Genomic DNA, 14539 nt, shown 5'->3' with positions numbered 1-14539 from the left:
AACGGGGACTTTTTTTCCGGCATTCGTGATCACCAGTCGTTGCTTCGCCGTACGTCCGGCATTTTGCGGCCTTTAGTTTGTTTTTGTGAGCGACCATCTCGGTCTGCGTGCGCCGCGTTACACAAATTCTACGTGTCGTGTATCGTTATACTTTGAAGAGCGCCTTTGAAAATTGCGACCTGTCTGCGGTCAGTGCGTGTGCCGTCCGCCAGCTATTATAAATATATCCCGTGGTTTGCGCTACTCAATTGCTTCGACGTGTTGCCGACGTTGCCGTGTCACACTTACGGTCATTGACCTACGGCTGTGCTGATAAATCGCCGTCGTCGTGCAAGTTGTCGGACCCGGTCGCCAATCAACATCGTGATAACGACCATATCGCGTCGTCGACGCTATCACGGTCGTATTATTATTATTATTATTATTGTTATCATACTCCTTTTGGACGTTTGCGTATAAATCATATTATTATTACTTGGTTTATTATTTATTTATTGTAATTCGTGGAGACGTCCACCATTATTATAATTATTATTAACATTATTATTATTTAATATAATTACTACAATATTTTCGATCAAAAGCTCTCTTTTTATATTATTTACGTATTACCACATCTTATAGTGCGAGTCATTGGGGCTAACTGTGTATTAAGAGCCCTTTTGGCGAACACAAAACATGTCACTTCACAGAGTTGTTGATGTTATTGCTACTTTTCTTGAAACGAAAAACGGAAAAAGTACTGTTCAGCTGTACAGATGTAATCATCTCAACATTTTATCTCATTGATGCAATACCTGGAAAATAAAAATAAATTAACTAAAATTTACTCACATTACACCACCCTTAGACCAAAGGACTGTCTTGAAATTACATTTAACAACTCTGTAATCCGCCATTCAAGGGAAACAAAATACCTTGGCCTGATACTTGACAGGAGATTCACCTGGGGAACACATCTTCAAAGCAAAAGGAAACAACTTAACATGCTTGTCTACAGTCTATACCTTATAACAGTGGTTCCTTCTTAACCATTTTTTGTATGACGTTACTCTAATCACAGTTTTAGTTATAACAAGTGATTTTTGAAAAAGTTATGATTGCAATATTTAATATTATATATAAATATTTATTAATACATTTATACACAGTAGATTCTTAATATGTCGAACGTCGCTATCTCGAATTTTTCGTTATCTCGAACTACTTTGAATTCCCCTTGAAACTACTATTACACTTAATAGTGTCTTGCTCTCGATAACTCGATATAAAATTAATCGTTTTTCGTTATCTCGAGTTCACAAATAATATTTTTATTACTGCTAAAACAGGAATTAAGGAAAATACGGTAAAAAGCGCATTACAATTATGGTAGGAGCAAATATGTCTGGAACTGAAAAACTAAAATTAGTTGTCATTGGTAAAGCAAAAAAGCCTAGGTGTTTTAAAGGAATTAATGTATACGTGGAACATGGACAGATAACGAAATTTGATTAGAAACCATTGAAAATTCCAGCGAGAGTGAAGACGAACCACAAAATGAGGTGGAAGTCATTTTTGAAGTTACAATTCAACAAGCTAAACATGCTTTAAAAACACTAAGGAATTTTGTTGAGACTACTATAGGTATGGAAGATAAGGCTTTTTCTGCATTATCTAATTTGGAAGACGTCGTGGCAGAAAGAAGCAATATTAAGCAAACTTTAATGACAGATTTTTTTTTAAAAAAATAATTTATTCAGGCATTTCAGTATTTTAAGTATTCAAATTATGTATATTAGGCATTCGTAAATAATAATCATATACATTGTACAACAAACATATTTTATATTATTTTTTTTATTTTTTAATAAAACTCGATATCTCGAACTTTTTTCTGTTCTCCTTGAGATTCGACATAACGAGAATCTACTGTATTATATTATAAAAGCAGTAGGTACTTATTAGTTTATATAGGATAATAATGGTATCCTATGCCTTGTGATTGGTTTTTGTTATTTCTAATGTCGAAAATGCTGATTCGCACATGTATGATGTTGCAAAAGGAAGCCAAATTTGCAATGCTTTTTTGCTCAAAAATTGCACAAAATTATTAGATTTTAACATTGTATATTTGTATTTTTGATAATATTTCTAATAAATGTTCTTTTCCCGTAGAAGTTAAGTATATATTTTTAATATTTTCTTCCTCACATGGACCATAATAAAATGAAATTACCCATTGTATTTCAGTCGTTGAAAGTGATGAAAAATAACTCTTAAAACTTCGCGAAAGTGTCATTAATTGTTCATATATTATATTTTTCAATTAAATTTTCTAATGATCCGTTCTTAAATAGTTAAATGTACCTACTACTAATTCTTCGACTGAAGAAAAGCATGACAAATCATCATGTTTTTTGTGCGATAGATAACCGTAAATTGTTATTTTTTTAAACATTCAATTTTATCATTTGTAGAAATTATATTATCTTTACGATCTTGCAGCATAGGTGATACACGAAGTTTAAAGTTATAACTTAATTTAGCACACCACATTACACCATCAATTGTATTTGCATAATTATTTATGTTTCCCTGAAACATTGAAAAAAAAAATTATAATTGACCTATTAGGTACCTATTTATTATAATAAATAATAATAATAATATAAATATAAAATATAATATATATTTTTTATTTGTTTATTTATTTTAAACTTTATATATTTTATCTTTTAAGTTCTAATACACGATTTAATATTTTACCTCTTGAAAGCCAATGTATTTCAGTATAAAACAACAGAGTAGTGTGTTCTACTATTCTGTATACTGATATTTTTAATTTTTACATAATTCTTCAAATATTCAATATTTAACTGGTTGTTTTTAATGTAGTTTATCATTTCAATCACAGTTTTGAGAACATCACTTAATTTCCCCCTCATTCGAACTTTTAATCATTTAGTGTTAAAAACAGTGAGTTGTAATCAATGACTGCACTGCCTACGTATTTTGGGGCTTTATGCAATATTTTTGGTGGGTCCCTTGATGGAACTAGATGGTAAATACTTTAATACTTACACTTGATATTTTGTTTTAAATATTAGCTGACAATCTTTAGACACTTTTCAGATACCAATTAGGTACCTGCAGTTAACAATTAGTGATTTATTTTATTATTCCTAATTGGCGGTTTATTTAGATAGATACAATTTATTAGATATTAATATATTATCAAAATTAAAACATTCTTATTGCAATTACCTAACATATTTATTATATTTTTGTTCATAATTGTATTGACTCTACCACTTATCAGTTTATAAAATTAATTTTTATATAGGTATACATAGGGTGATTCTTTTATCATAAAACACTCATCATTTCAAAAAGTATTTTTTTTTAAAACATTTTTTTACATAGTTTCAAGTTGTTAAAAAACAACGTGTTTATTAAAAAATTATATTTTTAAATATTTTTTATCCTTATATTTTTTGTAAGTATTTTACTTTTTTTGAATAACAACATAGAAAAAAATTTCATATTCCAAAGCAAAATAATTTTCTGAGTATTTTGATTCATAAAAATCGAATTTAGGGCGAGTAGTTTATGAGTTATACGTATTTAAAGTTTAGACAAGCGGCGGAGTAGTGGACTAGCAGTTATATAGCTTTACTATAAGCTTCTTCTTCACCACCCCACCATTGTCAAACTTCTCTTATATTTACTTAATGCATATATAGAATAGATTATAAATATACCAAAATAAGTAATTTTTTTCAAAAAAGATGGTATTAGGTACTGTCGTTAGTCAATTGTCATTAAACAAAAATTCAATTTTAAAAGAAAAGATCGACTTACTCGAAAAAATATTACCGATTTATAAAATTATAACTAGTCATACTTATCAGGGTTGACCCCCCCCCTCGGACAGTACAAGTACCTCGACTATAAGTCTACAACTAAAATAAATTATATAAAAATACAAGCTATGATGATACTCCAGAAACTTGTGGAGCTTTTTGGTTCACACAACAAATTGTGAATATACTGTGCCATACCACTCGTTGAGTTATAGGTTATCAATAACCAGTATAGTACAAAACATAAAAAAAAACAACAATTTTTTTCAACATAAAATATCTTTATTTTAAATAATTAAACTTTTTAACTAAATTATAATTATAATAGGTACCTACGTTGTTGCGCTAGTGTTATATAATATCGTGGGTGAAAATACCATTTTTTTTCATTCTAATGTATGGCCATGTACCTTGGCTATGTATACCTTTTTACTTTATTATTAAATTCCATAAATATACAAGTGCTAAATAACTTTACTAACTAGATTAAAATTTTATTATATAACTTATAAAGATCATTTAATTGCTATTCAGTTGTAAAATAACTGTCATTAAACATACAACATACTTATTTTGTAACAATTTTGTAACAATAATAATGCATTTAAAAATAAAAAACAGTAAAATATGCAATTATATACAAAATAAAATTTTGATATTTTGAATACAGATATCACGAAATACATTTGTATATAAAAATGGAAGCTATTTGACAACCTAAAAAAAAATATGCAAAATTATAAACTGACACGGTACGCAACGGTCGACGGTACAAAGTACAGGCACTATATATAGCGACCGGTCTACGCCTTATCAACCGCCACCACGGGCTACGCGACACTACACCGTCGACTCTCCCCCCGCGCCGCAAAAGCACATGGTGGGACGGGAAGACAAGTCGGTCCGGACGAGTACCGGCCGCCGGCCGTCTCGCTCTCTTGCGTGAACCGTCTTACCGACAACGACGACAACGTCGCCTAGTCGTAAGATCGCGTAAAGCATATAATGTGTATTCTATTTTATGTCGTTAACACCTGACATACTGACATGTGACAACTAGCTATTGTGTACCGTTATTTATCATCAATAAAAATACACGGTACAAATAGTGAAATTCGTGTTGTCTTCTATACTGACCGGCTAACCGCGGACTCACCGAACACCTACCGCCGTAGCCGTGTCAAAACATCCTAATCTTATATTCTAAAATCTTACTTTTAATAATTCAGTTGGTTCATCTATCCAGTACTGTTCGGGTAATGGTATACATCCTGAAAATTAGAATTATTTAGCTAGTTAGATAGTTTAATATTGAATAATTAAATATTAAAGAATTTGGACATTGTTGATTTTTAAATAAATTTTAATATTGTTAAATTAACATAAACAACTAACCACATTAAAAAATCATTATTTTTCATACACATAAGTACCTACTATAAGTTATAATCACTATAATCTTATAAATAGAGAAAAAAATAGTTAAATTTCTGTTATAATTTAAATATTATTAAGATAGTCGAATGGTTTCAAAACTATTTTCTTAGATTTAATTGGTTGTTAATTATTCTTGATTTATTAAAATTATATTATTATATTATGCTATATAAAATATAAATATAAATTAAAGATCCCCAGTTTTTGATTGAATAGTCAAAAAAATGTTTTGATAATTAATGAATTGAGAAATTCAATTCTATTATGTGTATCTAATTAACATAATTGTAATATACTTCTAACGTAATTATATAATTTATATTTTATTTTACCAATAACTCTTAGCCTTAGTACATATGTATTATAATTAGTTTCTCCGCTAATAGCCCGACCTGATAATAGATAATAATACATAAAATTAATATATGATTCCTTTCTTAAAAAGTAAGAAATTAATAGACATGACGTACGAGTATAATCTTATAATCACATAAAGATTAAATCGAGTGTAATTTTTTTAAATTAATAACTAAATTACTAAATCTTGAATGTATTATTAGTGATTATCGTAGACAATAATATATTTATTATTATATTTAGGTCAGTAATTGTGAATAATTTATTGCATGACAAATATATCTCGGGTTTAATAAAAATGCACTTTTCATAAATTTGCATGTCAATAATAACTAACAGTAGTTTAATTTGGTACAATAATTACATACGAATTATATTTTAATTAAAAAGGTTAATGTTCGTAGGTTGATATGGGGAAATAAAGCTACAGTGAGTATTGAAAATTTACTAATTTTTCGAAAGAAGTTATTTCTGTAATCTTTATATTTAGTGATTAATATTCAATTAATAAGTGATTTTAATATACAATTTACATAGTTAAAAAATGTTATGCTTAAGTTACTTAGAAGTCAGATTAATACTTAAAGTATGTATTACATTAGAAGTAAATAATACATGAAATGGCTTACATGTTTTCAACAAATCAAAATAATTTTGGGTCACTGAAACATAATTATTTATTATTATATTCTACATTCTACATTAAAATAGGCACTGTTACGAATAGGACTGTATAGTATAAAAAGAGAACATTAATCTTTGGTATGAATGATTTTAGATTAATTTCACATAAATAATTATTTAAATTTAAAGGGGCTTAATGGCCGATTACGTGTTTCGGACGACAACGACGCGCAGACTGACCCGACGATGGGTCTGGTCTTGATCGGGGCGAGCGCGCTCACCTTATCTTATATCGCGACGAGCGTCAATCGCGATCGACCCGGCACTTAAAAGTTCTAGATTACCATAGAGACAGAACAATGTAAATTCAATGTAAAACATTATATCACGTAAATGTTTGTATTTTCTAAATTAATAACAATAAAGACAGTAAACACATAATTAAAACTGAAAAATTCATTGTTAAAATATATATAATGTTTATAATTTCAAGTCCATTGAATATGAATTGTATTAACTTTTTATTATTTAATTATATCTATGTTTATATTTTACATTTACATGACTATATTATATGCAACATAATAAATAATGATGTTTTATACTTTTATTATTTTCATCTGTATATTTGTCGTATATGTGATTGTTATCTACCGGAAAAAAAATTGTATTATTTATACAAATTTGAAATTTCTATTACAAAGATGCATAATGGTCATAATAAATAATAATAATTAACAAATTGGCGTTTTTAAAGTAGTTTATATAAACGATAAATATACAAACATTCCATTATCTAAATTTTAAAAATATTGATAGAAGTTGTTTTGTCGAAAGAAGTTTTGGTAAAAGAACTGTTAATTGTTATTTAGCAAGAAACAAGTACAATAAGTGTGTACGATACAGCATTACTTTGGTAAAATTGTAATTGTATATGTACTATCTAATGTAGTGACTAATGAGCCAATCAACTAATCGTTAAAAATGTATGAAGTAGTCGTGGTGAAATTAAATAAAGATGACTAAATACAGTAGACGCCGCTTATAAAACTCACTTTGGGACCAGCACAAAGCGAGTTTTAAACCTAATGAATCTTATAGGCGAAGTGGAAAAAAAAATTAATTACGTATTTATACATTTTATTTTACTACATATTTTGCTTTAATTTTAATACTTTAACACATATTACATACTTATTATTGAATAAATTTAATAATCCTGATGAAAAAAAACTAAAATTATTATAATAGGTTAATATTACATATAAAAATATTATAACAATTATACATTAATAAAAAATTATAAAGGATATATATATAATGTATTTATTATTTATTTTGAAAAATTATTTTTGAAAAAAATTTGTAATTTTAGTTTGTTTTTTATTTTGTTCTAATATTCCGAAAATATAATAACGATAATCGTTGCGATAAATGTGAACTTTTATCAACAAATAATCAACACTAATATTATTTAATTTTTCAATACCAATTTATTTCTATAATATAACCAAAAAAGTGTATTTTCTACCAGTGGCGTAATTGTGAATGTTTCATGGGGGAGGGATCAAAATAAATTTGTATAAGTAAATATAAGTTTGTATAATAGTGTAATAATTTATAAGTTTGTATTTGAATTATTTGTAGGTATAAATACAGCTCATGGGGGGGATCTATCTCCCATATCCACCCCGTAATTACGCCCCTGTTTTCTACCATTTATTTTACGAAATTTGAGTCTTATAACCGATTTTTTTTTACGTATTTTGATACGTCCGGACCGTTCTAGATATGATTTTGAATCTAATAAGCGACTGAACGTTATATCCGTGAGTCTTATGAGCGGCGTCTACTATATTTTCTAAATGTCTGACAATTGAGAAAATAAACTAAGTCCAATGACGAGATCCTGACATAGACTTGCGTTAAGGTGCTCGTGCTAACTTGTAAATCACGTCTGTTAAGAGTTCTAACTCCTAACCACCTAGGGGTCTCTTAAATAAACAGTTTTCTCTGTCTTACTTCTCTTATCCTTGCTGGTCAAGAGATATGCACCATCGTGTTCTCACTGTTCGCGCGTCCTCGGAACGCCTACGTATGATCTCGCGATCCTATAGCTTAATCTTTTATGTATGGAGTAAAGGGCCTGATTTAGGCATTTTGTGGCCTTAAAAAATGTGGTCCTTTGTCAACAGTAGCGTATATAGGTCCCCCCTCTCCACAAATGTGTTGTTTAAAACAAATTAATAATTACAATTTACTAATAAATTTTCACAAACATATAATTATAATGTTATACATTTTTTATCTTTACAGGTCACGGATTTCATTTTACTGATTATTTATTAATTAATATAAGTGCATATATTTATATGGAAAACATAATTAAACTTTATTTTTATATATTATTAACTGTGAAAACAATACATTTTTACATTTTTTATAGAAATAAGCTATTTTATAATATTACATTTCTTGCTTTTTTAAAAGTAAATTCATTTATTATGTCATCAAAATTTAAAGAACATGTAAGATCGCTTTCTAATGATAGTAAACCTAAGTTACCAAGTAAAATAAAATTAAAATAAGGTTCATAAAAATCCGATGCACTCTAATAATGAGGGCCATAGGCAATCCTACCTAATGGTAAATATATAAAATATGGCCCCGATGGAGTATGCACTCGGTCAAAACTACTGCGTAGTTGATCACGCCTATCTAGTCGTATTGTTTATATATGGAATATACACAATGACTATAGTCTATAATCTTCGAGAGTGGAGATCATTAATTTTTTGACATGTATTGATGATGCCATAGGACTTACTAGACCTACCCATAAGTGTATGTAGTGTTATTGGACCTAGCTTTACCTCGTCATATTCTGGAATGTATTAGCTACGTCATACTATATTGATATTTGATAGTATATTGATATAATGTTAATGAAAAATCAGAGCACGTAGCAATACATTATATCACGCATTATCGTCACTAGTCGGCTGCATATAAATTATATGGTATAAAATAATTATGAATAAGCAATTACATAGTTCACCAAACCAGTATTATCAGATTCATGTAGAGATACTTTCAAAAAAGTATTCAAATACTGTATCTAAGTACTTTTTTCAAATGTATTAAGAATACGTATTTGAATACTTCTACTCAAGTACTTTACAAGACTGTTTATATAATATTTATATTGAGTATACATAATATTAATTTTTTTTTTTTGATATTTGGGATTTATATCTATTTCATCGTTACCATATTTGCCTATAAGAAAAATTAAAAAAAACAATAAATATAATTTATAATAAAATATAAGCCTTCAATGATAATATAAAATAGTCATCTTTCAAAGTATTTTTTATACTTAGTAAATGTACTATTAATCAATTTTCATACATATTATTAAAGTTACAGTAGTTGGAAATTTTGTAGAAAGTAATTAATTTAACAAAAAATTTCGACAAACTAATTTTTATACCATAGGTTATACCATATTTGATTAAAAATGTAATAGTTTGTCAATCTTTAACTCGTGACAAATACAATTATATATATATTATATATTATATTATATATTACTATTTCCACGATCAAGACTCTCTGGTTCAGTTTAGGGCAAAAGCACCTATTATATATTTTATAAGGAAGAGTATTTCCTGTGCATTGACTGGATAGATTTTTAATACTTCGATTTTTGAATAAGTTATTAATGGTTAAAAATAATAAAAAATTATTTTAAATTAAAACATGCTTTTATTTATAAAAAATGTAAATATTAAAAATCTATACGGTCAATGCACAGGAAATACTCTTGTTTATAAAATATATAATAGGTGCTTTTGCTCGAAACTGAACCAGATAGTTGTAGGTATCGTGGAAATACGGAGTATCTTTGTTCCTATATTACGTGGGAGATAAACAGAGAAAACAAATGCTGGTGTAGCAGACTAGCAGCCCCTTATACGGTTCATTTCCCATTGTCATTTTCGGTCCGAGTTCCTTTTTTTGTTCTCGCTGTTAAATTTTTAATTGCCTTCTGTTCTTTTCACTAGGAGTTTTGATCAAATCCAATATCCACTGAGTTCAACACAGTTAATCAATGACTGTATTTTTCATTTATTAATCTAGTTTTTCTCACATTTGGTTTACATTTTTATTATTTCCCATTCCTTTGTTTATTTTCTACAGTGCTTCTATATAGGTACGCAATTCTTTCTGTTTGCTTCTTTAATTTCTCAATATAAAATTTCTTGGTGATGTTTTACATATCTTATCTTGTAAAAGAAAGTGATCAGAAATTTTACTTACTCCTCTACTGCTCTTCACGTCTAGTACTTATCGTTTTCTTCTTAAATCAATCATCACTGATAGTCTATTTGATTTTTTACATAGCCTCCCGTGTGTTTCTAAATGTTTTTATATTAAAATTGCGTGCTGCTTTTTTTCAAATTCCGAAGCTCCACTTCCATTCGAGGTTTTTGTTGTGGTTGTTACTTAACTATAAAGTTTTGTGTATTAGGTTGTTAGGTTGTTGGCATAATGACAACCCTCATTAATGGAAATTAAAAATTGCGCGCAAAATTACGGTAGAGGTGCTTTAGTGATACGGTGTATATAGATATACTCAATACCTGAGACGATGCTGATATTTTTCAGGCTACACCTCCAAATCTTTTATTAAATAGTTGTCTAGCTTAGTGTACTGTATACCTATACGGTACCTTTTTCATTAGTTGATATAATTTCTGTGTATTTAGTATTAATACACCATTCAAAATTGAATTTGTTAATAACAAATTTGTACAATCAATTTTAATGTATATATATTATCTTACATATAATTATTTTGCACTCAATATATAAAAAAAACTTAAAGGTGTTTAAAATTTAATTTATGATAATGGTTATAGTAGTTATGGTAATTAAAATTTTACTCACTTAAGTATTTAACTGTAATTAAAATTAGAATATAAAAATATAAAAGTTAAATTGTTATACAAGTGCCAGCATTTTCAAGTAATAGGAGTTTCTCCTATTCTATGATACATATTTTCACATATAATTGTGTCACCATTTCTCTCCTAAAATGAGATACTATTGTGTATAGATAGTTATGATATCTGTATATATCAGTAAATAGGTACTGTTTTTACCGTTCACACCATTCTTTGGACTAAAATTATGTCTATATTTTGCAAAATGTATAATAAAATAATTATACTATTCAAACTTACCCATCACGTGTCTTCTCATTTTATATTTTTCTAAGTCATTGTCCGACGAACTTGGGTAAACTAATAATAAAAATTGATAAAATTTGTATTTTTTAAAGAATAAATAATTTTTCATATTTTTTGAATATCTTATATAATTCTTATGTCAAATAAATGTTGTTGGCATCCTGAATCACTATTAAATAAAATAAAATGTGCTTACTCATGTGACCTGCGTGAATTGAAAAATCCTATTTATTTATCTTTTAAATATATATTTACGTCAAGATTTTAAAAATAATATGGTAATGGTAAACAATTGAATATTAGCGAATAAGGTGATATATGATAATTGATTATTTGTGTAATTAATAAATCATAACCGATACTTTAATAATTATACATTCTTATACCTGGCAGGTTTTAAATTAAGGTTTAAATTGGAATATTACTTTAAAAATAATATCAGAAATCAGTAAGTAGGTAGGTAATCTAAGTGTAGCTCAATTTTTACAATGAAATGGATTTACTATCATAATCTTTATAAAGGAAAATGTATAAATGATATAATATATAAATATAAATATGAAAACAAAAATTGTAGGATAAAAATTATATTTTTTCTTGTATTTAACGTGAAAAATGTATTACTAAATAATAGTGTAGACACTACAGCACAACAGTAAGCTAATGAAAAATATTTGGCCCAATAATTTATTTCTATCCCGCTAAAGCCTACAGCCCACCAAGTCCCAGTGACGTTATTGGATTTCGAATATCGGTTAATTTTCCCGTGGAACATAAATGTTGCTGTCTCATATAAGATTCTTTGAGTATAGATAAGGAAATTCATTAGGACTGAGTTATTCACAAATATAAAAGAAAATATAAATTGGTATAATATGTAGTTATTATTTATGTATATTATATACAATATACTATTATTATCTATGTAATATATCTGTGGACCTATGGTACATACAGTGTATTTGTTTTTATGAATATAATATTATAAAATTTTTTTAAATAGTATAATACAATAAATACATTATTTCTCTCTCTCTCTATATATATATATATATTATATCGAATAGGGACAAATGGACGTAAAAAATAAAATATAAATAAAATAATTAATATTATAATAGATCATCATCAAAATATATTAAGAAAGATTCAAAAAAACTAAACATTAATAGTTCTGGTTTATTTATAGGTATTTATAAATTATAAAACCATTGGTATTATATGTTCATAATATAACTAATGGTATCGTATCATATCAAATATTATCACTTATTATTTAATTTACGTATAATACGCGTATTACTTATTTATTAAATTTTATTGTTTTGGCAATAAGTACCTATAATATCAAAATAATGTATAACTTATTGGTTATTATAATCGTTTTTATCACACATTATCGAATCTCAATGATATACGACAATACACACTTATAACCGTGTTATTCGTGTACAAGTTTTGTAATAGTGTAACTGTAAAATGTCGTTAATTAACTCGAACCGCGATGGTGAAATGTTTTTAAATGACGGTTTCATGTACTTATTTGACGCAATATTAAAAAACGTGATATAGAAACTATGGAGTTGCCAACATCTACAGTAATAAATGAATGCATTTTTGGATTATCACAAGCATTGAAGGTACTCATTAGATAATGCCCTATTATTTTTCTTAATTTCAGTTTTCAAGTTTAATTTTTTTATAATTATGTAAGGAGCTACAACGTGGTCCAGAATTAAAAAAAAAAAACAGTACGAAGAAAACGAAATAAATACATGCAGCACTAAATGCACCGAATGATTTGATAACACTAGAGATACCAGATACATATAAGGTTTACACACCGTCTGAAAGCATATCGGAAAATTATTTATTAGACGATAGTGGGCCTAGTGAAAATAGGGTTTTAATTTTTGGAAGACAAAGAAAATATTGCATTTTTCAAAAGTTTGGTATTGTGATGGGACATTGAAAGTAGCACCAACAATTTTTGCCCAAGTCTACGTTATTCTTGCGGAAGCACTAAATGGTGTCCATCCATTAATTTATGCACTGTTACCGAATAAACAAGAAAAAACATAAGATAAATTATTTGATATATTAAATTTATTAAAACCCAGTTTAAATTCAAGATCAGTGTCATATGATTTTAAATTATCAGTAATTATACCATAAAAAAAAATACCCTGACGCTGATATTCACGGTTGTTATTCGTATCATCTAACAAAAAAATTAAACGGAATGGGTTTTGCTTCAAGATATAAAAATGATGATGATTTTTCAATATTCATAAAAATGATCTTAGCTCTTTCACTTGTTCCAATCGACAATCTAGATGCCGCTATACAACAATTAGGAGATGACTTACCAGAATGCGTACAACCTTCACTTGACTGGTTTGAGGACAATTATGTTGGAAGGGTTAATAGAAATGGAAGAGGTCGTCGGACATCATTATTCCCACCACACATTTGGAATTTACACCAACGAGTCTTGAATGCTCAAGATAGGACTAAGAACCATGCTGAAGCAGCTAATAGATGACAAAATGTCTAAATGGGAGTTCAACATCTAAGTTTGTGGTCTTTCATCGACTGTTTACGAAAAGTACAAGCTGGGCGAGATGTATTTTATAACCAATTTGAAGCAGGTAAGAGTCTCCCCCAAAAATCTAAAGAAATTTATTGACAAGTATTTTAAAAGTTGCTCAAAGCTATGAGACTAGAACTAAAATATTATTTTTACGCGGAATTTCTCAAAATATTTCTTTAGGTACATTAAAATTATATAATATAATTAATATATAAATAACTATGTTTGACATTCAACAACTTTTTAGATATTTTAAATAATTTTTTTATATGATTTACCTATGTACATTTTTACGTACTATAATAAATATAATTAGTATAAATAACTTTTTTTGATATTGTTTTTTAAATATTTTAATTGTTGGCGTACTTATTATAATACAAATGTATTTAAAATATATTTTTAATTTTAATATTTTATATAATGAA

General features: G+C 27.5%; 1 long non-coding RNA gene across 2 annotated transcripts; it reads right to left on the bottom strand.

Moving 5' to 3' along the window:
* Positions 1-4105: 4105 nt before the first annotated feature.
* Positions 4106-9543, bottom strand: LOC132918231 (uncharacterized). Of its 2 annotated transcripts, none has more exons than XR_009660422.1 (6): positions 9534-9543; positions 6869-6913; positions 6269-6301; positions 5615-5674; positions 5061-5116; positions 4106-4562 (listed from the first exon to the last, which is right to left on the bottom strand). It is a non-coding gene; the product is annotated as an uncharacterized LOC132918231 (long non-coding RNA). The 2 variants fall into 2 exon arrangements; XR_009660421.1 differs by lacking the exon at positions 9534-9543 and adding an exon at positions 7458-7479.
* Between the last annotated feature and the right edge of the window lie 4996 nt (positions 9544-14539).

The sequence above is a fragment of the Rhopalosiphum padi genome, chromosome 1 (assembly GCF_020882245.1).
Source record: "Rhopalosiphum padi isolate XX-2018 chromosome 1, ASM2088224v1, whole genome shotgun sequence".
Lineage (NCBI taxonomy): Eukaryota > Metazoa > Arthropoda > Insecta > Hemiptera > Aphididae > Rhopalosiphum > Rhopalosiphum padi.
Note: the sequence above shows the minus strand (reverse complement) of the source record. Positions and strands in the feature narration are given on the sequence as shown.